Raw genomic sequence first — 14,616 nt, forward strand, 5'->3', positions numbered from 1 at the left:
AAATCATAAACAATATCAACCCCAGGACAGAGAAGATTCATATTATGGTGGGCAGAGATCTAAGTCACACAGACCTCAAAAAGTACAACAGCAAAATACATTTAAAAGTGACTCTTCAGAAAGCATAGTTTTCAGACTCTTGGAAACATAAAGGCAAAAAGCTTCACTAAATCTCAAAAGTCCAAATTTTTAAAATACTTCACAAAGCTCAAAAACCACATCCCTTCGGCATACAGAAGTCCTTCCTTCTAAAACTGGAAAACCAAACTTGCTTAAACACTGGAAACTAAAATGAAAGCCTACAGTAATATATTTTAGGAAAAATATCAAATGTAAAACAAACAATACTCTAGCAGATAATAAAAACACGTGAAAAATATGCAGCCATAAAAAAGATAAATGTGGGATCCCTGGGTGGCGCAGTGGTTTGGTGCCTGCCTTTGGCCCAGGGTGCGATCCTGGAGACCCGGGATCGAATCCCACATCAGGCTCCCGGTACATGGAGGCTGCTTCTCCCTCTGCCTGTGTCTCTGCCTCTCTCTTTCTCTCTCTCTCTCTCTGTGACTATCATAAAAAAATTAAAAAAAAAATTAAAAAAGATAAATGTGATTATTTATTATTTCAACATGACCTAACAGAAATTTTAAAAATAACTGAAGTTTAATAAGGGACAATAAGTCAAAATTACAACAGCTCAGAAATATTATGACTAGACAATAGGAAGGACTATTATGACTCTCCAATGAACACTCAAAACCAATAGAAAGAAAGAAATGAAAAAAAATGATAAAGATTAGAGGAGGGATACACAAAATAGAAACAAACAAAATCAACAATAAAACAGATCAATGAAACCAGGAGCTGGTTCTTTGAAAAGGTCATAAATGGGATGCCCAGGTGGCTCAGCAGTGGAGTATCTGCCTTCACGCTGTGATCCCGGTTCCAGGAGGAGTCCTGCATGGGGGTCCCCGCAGAGAGCCTGTTTCTCCCTCTGCCTGTGTCTCTCATGAATAAATAAAATCTTTAAAAAAAAAGAGAAAAGGTCAATAAAATTCATAAACCTTTAGACTCAGCAAGTCAAAAAGAGAGAGGACTCAAAATCAGAAGAAAAAAAGAGGGAAAATAACTGACACGAGACAAATATAAAGGATTTTAAGAGAATGTTTTGAAAAATTAAATGCCAACAAGTTGGACAACCTAGAAGAAATGGATAAATTCCCATAAGCATATAACCTCCCAAAATAAATCAGAAAGAAATAGAAAATTTGAACAAATTATCAGCAACGAAATTGAATCAGTAACCAAAAAACACCCAACAGGGCACCTGGGTGGCTCACTAGTTGAGCACCCAACTCTTGATTTTGGCTCAGGTTGTGATCTCAGGGCTGTGAGATTGAGCCCTGTGTTGGCTTCTGCACTGAGCACAGACTTTGCTTGTTTCCCTCCCTCCCACCTCTGCCCTTTCCCCAGCTCCCACAGCTGAGACAGGGTCAGGCTCCCTTTCTTTCATGTGCTCTCTCTGACCCTCTCAAATAAGTAAATAAATAAAGTCTAAAAAAGAAACCTACACAATAAAAGAATAGACTCTCTTTTCCCCTCTAAGAAAAAAGCCTAATAAGGAAAAAACAAATCAGAAAATAAGTAAACATAATGAAACAGATACAAAAGAAGGCAACAGTCAAGTGATTCAATAAATGTATAATTGGAACCAAACAGGTATTTCAAACTGTGCTACAAGCAAATCTTCCTAAAATAAGACCTGAATCTACACAATGAAAGGAAGCACACATTACAGAAATTCAACCCAGTATATTCCTAGTACAAACTATTAAACTTAAAAAAAATTTTTAAGTTATTTACACATTCTGGCAAAAAGACCAAGTTTCTTATAAGAAAAAGTATAGTGTCAGGGCACCTGGATGGCTCAGTTAGTTAAGCATCTGACTTCAGCTTGGGTTGTAATCTCAGGGTCCTATAGGATAGAGCCTGACACTGACCACTGTCACTATGCTCAGCAGTGAGTATGCTTCTCCCTCTCCCTCTGCCCCTCCCTCTGCTCATTTTCCCTCTCTCATATAAAATCTTTTTTAAAAATTATGTCAAGAAGCTTCACAACAGCTGTGTCATATTCAAATAAAATGAAACAAAAATTTTTAAGATACCCAAGTACATGTGTATCGTGTGAACCTAGAACTGTCCTTCAAGTTTAAAGGCACAGATTAGTTAACAAAATGTAAAAGTTCCTTGAATCCTTACTGAGAAACCTACTAAAGAACAAACTATATGTAACCAAGAAACAATTTGAAAAGCTTCAGGATAAAGTCTGGTCATATGAACTAAAAACAACTAAAGAACTAAAACTAACCTTAAAGAGAAGAATGACGTAACAGTATATACAAAGGTTCTCTAATAAGTAGAAAGGATAGCTATATCAAAAAATGGGAGAAAAATAGAAAAGATCATCACTTATAATTAGATGCTGGGAGAGAGAGAAGAGAAGGAGGTTCCTAACTACCTCAGGGAGTCTTAAGAGTGTTATATTAGGGGCGCCTGGGTGGTTCAGTCAGTTAAGCAGTTAAGTGTCTGACTTCAGCCTAGGTCCTGATCTCAGTGTCCCAGGATTGAGCCTCTCATGTCAGGTTCCCTGCTTATTTTTAGTAGGGAGTCTGCTTTTCCCTCTCCCTTTCCCTCTGCTCCTCCCTCCCCTACCCGCCTCTCTCTCTCTCTCTCTCTCTCTCTCTCCCTCAGATCAATAAAATCTTAAAAAGAAAGTGTTATATTAAAGAGACTAAATTGCAGGGAACAAAACAAAAAACAAACAAGAACAAAAACAAAACAACAACAAAAAAGCACAAACCATCCTGAATGCCAAAATAAACTTATTTTAATAAGAAAAAGGCCATGATACGCCTGGGTGGCTCAGCGGTTAAGCACCTGCCTTTGCCCCAGGGCGTGTTTCTGGAGTTCCAGGATCAAGTCCCCGTGCCAGGCTCCCAGCGTGGAACTTGTTTCTCCCTCTGCCTGTGTCTCTGCCTGTCTCTCTCTCTCTGTCTCTGTCTCTCATGAATAAATAAAATCTTAAAAGAGAAAGAAAGAAAGAAAGAAAGAAAGAAAGAAAGAAAGAAAGAAAGAAAGAAAGAAAGAAAGAAGGAAAGAAGCCAAAGAAAAAAGCTGATCTAATGAAAGTGTGTGTTCACACGTATATGTGTAAAATATGCCACAAAACATTAGGGTAAAATTAAGATCAAACATATCAGTGAACACATGGGCCTAACAACATTTTTAAAAAATTTTAGATGTTAACAAGGCAAAAATCCAATTCTCTGATGTATACAAGAGACATAAATAAAGTGATTTCAGCAATTATATTTAAAAATAATTGCAAAGATGAGGCAAATATAAATAATAATTGAACAGGTAGAAATTCTGATTTCAGAGAAGATAAAATTCAGAGCCTTAAGGAAAATAGTATTTTATAATAAAGTACTAGTCTATAATACAATACACATTAATGCTGTATTGTATTTACAAATTTTTTAAAACACCAGAATTCAAAAGGAAACACCAAAATCAAAAACTGTCCTTCAATGTGAAAAGAAAAAAAAAAAAGTATTAAAAAGGAGAAACAGAAAGCAAACTGCAAAGCTTCTACAAAATGATGTTAATAATAATAATAAAAAAATGATGTTAATAGCAATATAATGGTATAATTGCACTTTCCAATAGAACTTTCTTCAATGACAGAAATATTCTCTATCTGCACTGTTTAATACAGTAACCACTAGAGACATCTGGCTACTGAGTACTTAAAATGTGGCTAAGATGACTGAGGAAGTGAAATTTTAATTTAACTTTAAATCTATTTCAAATTGCTACATTTTATAATAACCATTAGCTATTTGTTTTCTATCACATGACCACTTGATTTATTATTATACATATATCGCAGTGTAGCTCTCTATAGTATAGCAGAAATTCGTAAAATTTAGTAACTATGTCAATATAAAGGAGTAATTAAATATATGAAAAAAAAAGTGAAAAAGAAACAGGTAGCAAAGTGCAAATATAAAAACAAAGCTGCTGGGGCACCTGGCTGGCTCAGTAGGTGGAGCATGAGACTCTTGAAGCCTTGTGTTGGGTATAGAGATTACTTAAAAATAAAATCTTAAAAAAAAAAAAAGCTGCTGAGCAGAGACTGTTTAAGAGTCACATAGCTACTTAGCACAACCTGATGGAGATAAATTTGAAAACTCAGATGAAATACATAACTCTTGGGTGGAGGGGGGGCGGGGGGGGGGGATGTACTGACCCCAGCAGACACAGAAAGTCAAAAGAAAGAAATCTCCAAAGAATTATCAGAATTCAATCATCAAAAAACACCAAGTACAGATGGTTCCAGTAAAGAAATCTATCAAAACATTTAAAAAGGATAGACTCAATATAACCTAAACTATTCAAGGACATAGTAAAAAGATAAAAACCTGTTTTAATGAAGCTAGCATAATGACCGATAACACATCTAATAAAGACTAGTAACAAACATAATTTGTAAATTACAAATCAACTTCAGTTATACTAATATAAAAAAAAAACTCATGAAAATCCTATAAAAAGCATTAAAACTCAAGCCTATTATGTGTTATTCCAAAAATGCAAGAGTGCTTCATTATTAGGTCCCCTATTAATACAATGTCATAATAACAGATCTAAAGAGAAAGATTAATCATTTCAACGAATGCCTCAAAAAAGCATTTGACAAAGTTCAACATTCAATTATGACAAAAGCACTCAATTTTAAAAAATCATGTATACATCTTTAACTTGGTTTTATATACATAAACATATAACCAAAAGCAAGTACCTTATATAAACATTTAAACACCAGAAACATTTCTGTCAAAATTAAGGACAAAGATGCCCCTTATCACCACTATTAACCTTATAGTGAAGATATTAGCCAATATAATTTTAATAGGAAAGGAAAGGAACTTCCAGATTTAGCTCCAAAATATAAGAGCTTATGAAACTGTCTATCGGGCAGCCCCGATGGCTCAGGGATTTAGCGCCACCTTCGGCCAGGGGCGTGATCCTGGAGACCTGGAATCGAGTCCCACATCGGGCTCCCTGCATGGAGCCTGCTTCTCCCTCTGCCTGTGTCTCTGCCTCTTTCTCTCTCTCTGTGTCTCTCATCAATCAATAAATAAAATCTTAAAAAAAAAAAAAAAAAAACTTGTCTATCACTCTTATCCAGATAAGACTAAAGCTGAACTAAAACTCAAGGACTTGGGATCCCTGGGTGGCGCAGCGGTTTGGTGCCTGCCTTTGGCCCAGGGTGCGATCCTGGAGACCCGGGATCGAATCCCAAATCGGGTTCCTGGTGCGTGGAGCCTGCTTCTCCCTCTGCCTATGTCTCTGCCTCTCTCTCTCTCTCTCTCTCTCTCTGTGACTATCATAAATAAATAAAAATTTAAAAAAAAATAAAAAAATAAAACAAAAAATAAAACTCAAGGACTTTTCTTAGGTCCTTCAAAGAGCTGAGGTTACTGAGGAAACCATAAACCCATGGATACATAGGTAAAGACAGAATCACAGGTGAGATCAGTTAACCGAGAGTAGAAGCCACTAGAGACAGTAATTGATAGGAATAATTAAAATGTCATTTTGACAATCTTGGGAGACTGAATGTAGACTACCTTCAGAGTAAGAAACTGCTGGAGGCATGGTCTTAGGGATCCCCCACACTTATGCGAGTTTTACTTCCAGTAAAAGAAGAGAAAAAAACCCTATCTGGAACAAGATAGGGAAAAAAGCAACTATTTTTTAAATACTCCCAGAGTTTTCTTCATAATGAAAGCCAACCTTCTAAAGGTAACTACTTTAACAGAGCCTCTACCTAGGGGAAGAGCAATTAGACAACCCTGGCACCCCCTGGCCTTCCTTTCTCACATAAGGGGAGGTGGAGGCTAAGAAACATTTAGGAAATAAGAGTCCAGGGTCTTAGTGCCAGTTAAAACTGGGATTTAATAATAAGATTAGAAAATTCTTCCTCAAATTCACAATCACCACAGCAGTAATAAGGCATAAAAGCAGTACGTTACAACAGAGATATACAGGGCACAACTCTATTTAAGTATTTCTTTAGGAACTCAAAAAACAAAATGAAACAAAAACTAAAAAAAAAAAAGGGGAGGGGGGACAAGAACACTGAAAGAAAATGATGTTTCTGGCACCTAGGGTTACATTACATATTAAACAGCCCAAATTCGGGATCCCTGGGTGGCACAGCGGTTTGGCGCCTGCCTTTGGCCCAGGGCGCGATCCTGGAGACCTGGGATCAAATCCCACATCAGGCTCCCGGTGCATGGAGCCTGCTTCTCCCTCTGCCTGTGTCTCTGCCTCCCTCTCTCTCTCTGTGTGACTATCATAAATAAATAAAAATTTAAAAAAATAAATAAATAAAAATAAACAGCCCAAATTCAAACCTGAAGAACGCAAAACCTCAAACTAAAAAGTCTAATTACCTCAGTTCCTATTAGTCAATATATCCTAGCTGGCTTCCAAAAAAAAAAAAAAATGAAAAGCATGGTGAAAGACAAGAAAAAAGTCTTTCTTGCTAATTTTTAAAAAACATCTTACTTATTTATTTTAGAGAGATAGAGAGCAGGAGCAAGCAGAAAGAGAGAGGGATAGAAATCTCAAGCAGGCTCCACACTGAGCATAGAGCCCCAACTTGCTTTATCTCTTACGCCTGTTTTTTTCTTCTTGGGGCACCTGGGTGGCTCAGTTGGAATCTTCTGACTTTTGATTTGGGCTCAGGTCATGATCTCAGGGTTGTGAGATTGTGCCCTGTGTCAGGCTCCTCACCAGGGAAAGAGTCGACTTAAAATTCTTTCTCTCCCTCTGCCCCTCTCCACTCTCTAAAATAAATTAATTAGTGAATTAAAATTTTAAAGAAGAGAGACAAAGGAAGCATCAGAATCAGATTCAAATATGGCATAGATTTTGGAATTATTGAACAGAGAACTTTAAAATAACTACTATCTTAAGGAAATAGTAGAGAACATACAAAATAGATGTGTAATGTACCAAGGAAAGAATAAGTGAGCTTGAAGATACGTCAGCAGAAAGTTCCTAAACTAAAAAGGAAAAAAAAAAATTTAAGGAAAAGAATATCAAAGAACTGTGAGAAAATTACAAAAGCTATAACATATGCTTAAGTGTGATAACAGGAAAAGAGAGTAAATAGTGTTTCGAAGAAATATTTGGAGTAAGTAATAATGACTGGAAATTTTCCAAAACTAATGACAGACACCAAACCATATAACCAGAAACCTCAAGAGAAAACCAAGCAGGATACATTTAAAAACAAAACAGGAAAAACCAAAAACTTAAATGAATGATTATATTCAAACTACCATAAAGCAAAGAAAAAGAGAAAATCACCTTGAATGAAACCAGTGGGGAAAACTCCTTATCCACGCAGGAATAAGGATAATTACTTTGAACTTCTCAAACCATACAATCAAGAAAAGAGTAAAATGAAATGCTTCTAAGCACTGAAAGAATAAAACCACCAACCTCAAATTCTATATCCAGAAAAACTGTTCTTCAAAAGTGAAGGAAAAATAAATACTTCCTAAAACAGAACCTGAGGAAATCTGTCACAAGTAGGTGAAGTTCTTTGAAATAAAATATGGGTCAGAAACTTGGATCTACATAAAGAGGGTCAGAGAATGGTTAAATGAAGATAAAGTAAAAAACTGTATTTTCTTATTCTTAAATGAACTAGTGTATAAGTAGTTCAAAGTAATAACAACAACAATGTATTGGGTGATTATAGCATATAGAAAAGAGAAATGAGTGAGAGTAATGTTATAAGGGATGGGAGAGAGGAATTAGAAATACTCTGCTATAAAATACCTCAACTACTCATGAAACAGTATACTGTCATTTAAAGCTAGATTTATTATTTTTTTAAAGCTAGATTTATTTTTTTTTAATTTTTATTTATTTATGATAGTCACACAGAGAGAGAGAGAGAGGCAGAGACATAGGCAGAGGGAGAAGCAGGCTCCATGCACCGGGAGCCCGACGTGGGATTCGATCCCGGGTCTCCAGGATCACGCCCTGGGCCAAAGGCAGGCGCTAAACCGCTGCGCCACCCAGGGATCCCTAAAGCTAGATTTAATTTGTTGTAATGTGTATTGCAAACTCTGGGGCAACCACTAAAAATATATTTAAAAGAAGTACAATTGATATACTAAGAGAAAAGAAAATGAAATCACATTGAATATTTACTTCAAATCAGAGAAGGCAGGAAAAAAAGGAGGAAATAAAAGAACCAAAGAACATGTGCAATAAGTATAAAATAGTTACAAATAAGTAGCTATCAATATACCTGTATCAATAATTGATTTAAATATAAATGGTCTGGGATCCCTGGGTGGCGCAGCGGTTTAGCGCCTGCCTTTGGCCCAGGGCGTGATCCTGGAGACCCGGGATCGAATCCCACGTCGGGCTCCCCGTGTATGGAGCCTGCTTCTCCCTCTGCCTGTGTCTCTGCCTCTCTCTCTCTGTGTCTCTCATGAATAAATAATTAAAATCTTTAAAAATAAATAAATAAATAAATAAATAAATAAATAAATAAATAAATAAATAAAAATGGTCTAAATAAACCAACTATAGGACATACAGATGGTCAGAGTTAAAAAAAAAAAAAAACAAGACCCAATATTGTCTACAAGAAATCCATCATAAATCCAAGGACACAGAGAGATGAAAAATAAAGAAATAGAGAAAGATACACAATGCTTTCAAAAAAGAGCTAGAGTCACTAATATTAATATCAGACAAAAGACTTAAGAACCAAAAAGATGTCATGCATAAGGGAGGGCATTACATAATGCAAAAAGTATCACTTCTCCAAGATAGAACAATCTTTAATGTGTCTGTACCCCAAGAGTGTCAAAATACTTGAGGGAAAAACTGACAGAACAACAAAAAGCAATACAGAAATCCACTATTATAACTGAAGACATCAACATCCCCCTATCAGTAATTGACAGATCCAGCAAGCAGACTCAGTAAGGATATAGTTGAATTGGAACAGTACCATCAACCAACTGGATCTAATTAACATTTATAGAATATTTTATCCAATGCAGCAGAATACACATTCTCCATTCACCAAGATAAATCATAAAACACATGTTAATAAATGTAAAAGAATAGAAAATCATACAAAGAATGCTCTCAGACCACAATGGAATTAAACTAGAAATAAGTAACAGAAAGATAGGTGAAAAAAATCCCAAAATATTTGAAGTAAATATAGCACACTTCTAAAAAAAAAAAAACGTGGGTCAAGTCTCAATATAAATTTTTATATATATTTAAATCAATCAATCAATCAATCAATCAATCAAAGTTTGTGTGATGAAGCCAAAGCCAAGCTTAAAAGGATACTTACAACAGTGAATGGACATATTAGAGAAAGACTGAAAATCAAGCACCTAAGCTTTCATCCTTAGGAGCTACAGAAAGAAGAGCAATTTAAGCATAAAGCAAGCAGAGAAGATAAATAATAAGCAAAAAATCAGTGAAACACAAAACTATAAAACTCTTAAAAGACAACATAGGAGGGGATCCCTGGGTGGCTCAGGGGTTTAGCGCCTGCCTTTGGTCCGGGGCACAATCCTGGAGTCCCAGGATAGAGTCCCGTGTCAGGCTCCCTGCATGGAGCCTGCTTCTCCCTCTGCCTGTGTCTGTGTCTCTGCCTCTCTCTCCCCCTATGTCTATCATGAATAAATAAATAAAATCTTAAAAAAAAAAAAAAAGACAACATAGGAGAAAATGTAGGTGACTTGAGCATGACAGTGATGTTTAAATTATAACACCAAGGGGGCAGACCAGGTGGCTCAGTGGTTAAGTGCCGCCTTCAGCCCAGGGGCCTGATCCTGGAGACCTCAGATCGAGTCCCACATCGGGCTCCCTGCATGGAGCCTGCTCCTCCCTCTGCTTGTCTCTGTCTCTGTCTCTCTCACTCATGAATAAATAAATAAAATCTTTAAAAAAAATTATAACACCAAAAGCAAAATCCATGAAAGAAAAAAAATTGGGAAGTCAAATTTTATTAAAATTAAAACCTTCTGCTCTGCAAAAGACACCATTAAAAGAAATAAACAACAAACCACAGATGGGGAGAAAAATCTCATGCAGAATAATTCTGAATAGATTATGTAGACATCCCACTCTAAAGGAAAAGAGCGTAATTCCTCACTGTGTAATTGTGGGCTTTATGTGTGGATTGTGCATAGTAACTTTCTTCCAAGCGTATAGTAGGGAGAGAGGGAAAAGGAGTAACTTGACAATGGAGAAACCTGACACTATCTCAATCAGGTGATCAAGGACAAAATGAACAGTAAAAAATCATACTAATAGTATGTATCCTTGACATAATGTGACAAAAATAACACTGTATCTCTCTGATCTTCCACCCCAACTCCAAAATCCCAGTCTTATAATCATAAGGGGGGAGAAGTCATACAAATTCCAATAGAGGGGAAACCTTACAATCAATATACAGTACTCCTCAAACTCAAACTCATCAAAAGCAAAATTGAGATATTGTCATCACTAAGAGGAGCCTACAAGACAAGATATTTAAATGTAATGTGGTGGGGCACCTGGGTGGCACAGTAAGGTCTGACTCTTGGTTTTTGACTCAAGTCATGATCTCAGGGTCATGAGACTAAGGCCCACATTAAGCACTGAGGTTCCACACTCAGCGCAGTCTGCTTGAGATTCCTTCTCCTACTGCCCCTCACACTTGTGCACAATCTCTCTAAAATAAATAAATCTAAATAAACCTAAATGAATGAATGAATGAATGAATGAATGAATGAATGAATGAATGAGGTATGCTGACTGAGATCTTGGAACAAAAAAGGACATCAGAGGGGCAGGCACCCAGGTGGCTCAATTGGCTATGTGTCTGCCTTCAGCTCAGGTCAGGAACTCATAGTCCTGGGACTGAGCCCCATATCAGGCTCCCTGCTCAATGGAGAGTCTACTTCTCCCTCTCTGTCTGCCGCTCCCCCTGCTTGTGCACGTGCGCTTGCTCACTCTCTCTCTGTGTCAAATAAATAAATAAAATCTTTATTAAAAAAAAAAAAGACATTAGGTAAAAACTAAGGACTGAATAAACTATAGAGGATAGCTTAATGAACACTGGTTCATTAAGTGTAACAAATATATTAATACGTTAATAGAAAAAACTGTTGGAGAAAACACGGGAACTCTGTACTATCTGCTTAACATTGTAAATCTAGGGATCCCTGGGTGGCGCAGCGGTTTAGCGCCTGCCTTTGGCCCAGGGCGCGATCCTGGAGACCCGGGATCAAATCCCACGTCGGGCTCCCGGTGCATGGAGCCTGCTTCTCCCTCTGCCTGTGTCTCTGCCTCTCTCTCTCTCTGTGTGACTATCATAAATAAATAAAGAAAAAATATATTAAAAAAAAAAAACATTGTAAATCTAAAACTGCTCTAAAATTAAAGTCTATAATTTTTTTCAAAAGAAAGCGATTAGAGGGATCCCTGGGTGGCGCAGCGGTTTGGCGCCTGCCTTTGACCCAGGGCGCGATCCTGGAGACCCGGGATCGAATCCCATGTCAGGCTCCCGGTGCATGGAGCCTGCTTCTCCCTCTGCCTATGTCTCTGCCTCTCTCTCTCTCTCTGTGACTATCATAAATAAATAAAAAATTAAAAAAATTAAAAAAAAAAAAACAAAACAAAAGAAAGCGATTAGAGCACACATTAGAAAAGAAAATGAGGGTAGCCCCGGTAGCGCAGTGGTTTGGCGCCACCTGCAGCCCAGGGTGTGATCCTGGAGACCCAGGATCGAGTCCCATACCTCGGGCTCCTTGCATGGAGCCTGCTTCTCCCTGTGCCTGTGTCTCTGCCCCCTTCCCTCTGTGTGTGTCTCTATGAATAAATAAATAAATAAAATCTTAAATAAAAAAGAAAATGAAAAATTTTCTGTTTGCAGATAGTAACATTACAGCTGTAGGAAATTCCAAAGAACTGATGGGAAAAAATACTACAAAGAGAGTTTGAAATAATTTTTCTAAGATTTTATTTATTTACTTGAGAGAGAGAGAGAGAGAGAGAGAGAGAGAAAACATGAGCAGGGGGAGGGGCAGAGGGAGAAGCAAGCTCCTCACCAAGTGGGGAGCCCAAGAGGGGGCTTGATCCCAGGACCCCGAGATCATGACCTGAACCCCAGGCAGCGGCTTAACCAATTGAACTACCCAGGCACCCCAGAGAATTTGAAAGATTTCTGGAAAAAAAAATTAAAAATTAAAATACAGAAAAAGCCTTCACATATTAAAGCAAAAAGCAGTTAGAAGACATAATGGAAAAAGATCCCAATTATAACAGCAACAAAACAAAATAAAATAAAATAAAATAATAGGCACAAACTTTAAAAAAGAAATGTGCAAACTCTAAGAGAAAAAATTCACAATAACTTCGAAAGGCACATAAGCTTGAAAAAAATCAAAGGCATACCACGTCCCTACACACAGATACTCATTATCATTAAGATGTCAATTCTCTGTACATTAACTTATAAAGTTAATTACACTCAAAAATAAGAACAAGTATTTTCTTGAAACTAGACAAGGTGATATAATTCACATATATAATAAAGTTTCCATAAAAAATTAAACCAGCTCAAGACACCTGGGTAGCTCAGAAGTTGAGCGTCTGCCTTCAGCTCAGGGTGTGATCCCGGGCCGGGGATAGAGTTCCACATCAGGCTCCCCGCAAGGAGCCTGTTTCTCCCTCTGTCTATGTCTCTGCCTCTCTCTCTGTGTCTCTCATGAATAAGTAAAATCTTAAAAAATTAAATTAAATTAAATTTTAAAAAATAAACCAGCTTAAAAACTCTGGAAAAAAAAAAAAGCAAAAGAGCAGTAAGAGAGAACTGGATGTTAAAGCATACTATGAAGTCTCTACGATTAAAACAGTGGATGATTTACAAATGAATAGACATTTGGAAACAAAACAGAAAATACTGAAATAGAAATTTATAAAATTTAATAAATGATCAAGGCAGCATCACAAATCAGTACAGGAATACATGAAATTTATAGTAAGTGATGTTGCAAGTGCACAGCTATTTAGAAACAACATTAATTACATTTGTACCTCACACTGTTTACCACGTTAAATCCCAAGTGGATCAGAAAACTAAATATAAAAACAGAAAAGCACTAGAAGAAAACATATGTAAAATGCTTTATAACTAGACAATGAGAATACACTCCGTAAATAGAATTCAAAATCCACAGGAAAAAAAGAAAACCTAACACCTTCAACTAAATAAAAATATAACTTTCAAAAACAAAAATGAAATTTTCCCTGTTTGCAGACAGCACAATTTGTCTACATGGAACCACTTGCCCCACCCCCAGAAAGATCTCCAATAACTAGTAAGTTTCAGGCAATGTTGCTGGACACAGTATCAACACTCAACAGTCAACCAGAAAACTATTTATAATTGGTCAAAAGAAATAAATATAATAAAACATATACAGGAGGATTTCTATCCTAAAAATTACAAAATGCTGGTGAAAAAAAAAATCAAAGACAACCTATGGAAAGACCTATGTTCATAGACTGAAAGACTCAAAATAGCAGAGATGGCCTAAGGAAAAAAATAACAGAATTGTAATATCATAAAAGTTACAATCCCATAAATCAAATTTCAAATAGAAATAGCAGTATGAACTAGAGATATTTTTCTTAAAAAAAATAATTTCCTAGTTATGCTCCCTATAAGAGTCTAAAAGAAATGACAATCCAGTAGCAATAGGCATTCCTAGTTTCCAATTGTGAACAATAAACATCATTCCTTCATCAGGACATCACAGATAAAGGACATCATGCTGTGCCAAATGCAAGAAAATAAAGACTACTGAGGTCACATCAAAGGAACACAGGAGCAAGCTTGAAGGTGTTCCCACTTGCCAAAGATGGAACAATCTGGCATCAAAAAGGACTATTGACATTTTTAAAAACACAATGAATATATAAAAAGCCTGAAGTTAAAATACGCTTTTCTTTTTAAAAGTGAAAAAACTAGAACTTAGAGTTATATATCAACTCATTACTCTGAAACCTGGTCATGAAAAGAAGCAAGCATATATCTTGCTTTTCCAAGAAAACTGTATTTCAGAGTAACCAAAAACCTACAATTAACAAGAGAATTCTACAAAAAAATATTCCAGCTAATAAATGTTGAAAGAATGAAAGGATTTTTAAAAATCCAATTTTGATACCTTTAATGAAATAGCTTATTCTAACAATGGTTATCTTTGGATATTGAAACCACTAATGAAAGGTGGATGGAAATTTTAGGTGGACAGGAAATTAAGGAATCAAGTTGTCACTCCTAGACTTTGTATCCTGAAGTGATACAATACGAAGTACATGGCACTACCTAAGGAGTAGCCTTTAAAAAAAAATTTGATCCAAAATCTATTTCCCTATCTATACAGAGTATGACATTTGACAGTCAAATGCCACTACAAAAAAACAAATGGACACAGTCAG

The 14,616-nt window shown here is 36.4% G+C and overlaps 1 protein-coding gene across 11 annotated transcripts in view; it reads right to left on the minus strand.

The window, feature by feature from the left end:
* Window positions 1-14,616, minus strand: part of MKLN1 (muskelin 1) — a 326,298-nt gene that overhangs the window by 123,925 nt on the left and 187,757 nt on the right. The window lies entirely within an intron of this gene.

Source organism: Canis lupus, chromosome 14 (assembly GCF_003254725.2).
Source record: "Canis lupus dingo isolate Sandy chromosome 14, ASM325472v2, whole genome shotgun sequence".
In the NCBI taxonomy this organism is placed as follows: Eukaryota; Metazoa; Chordata; class Mammalia; order Carnivora; family Canidae; genus Canis; species Canis lupus.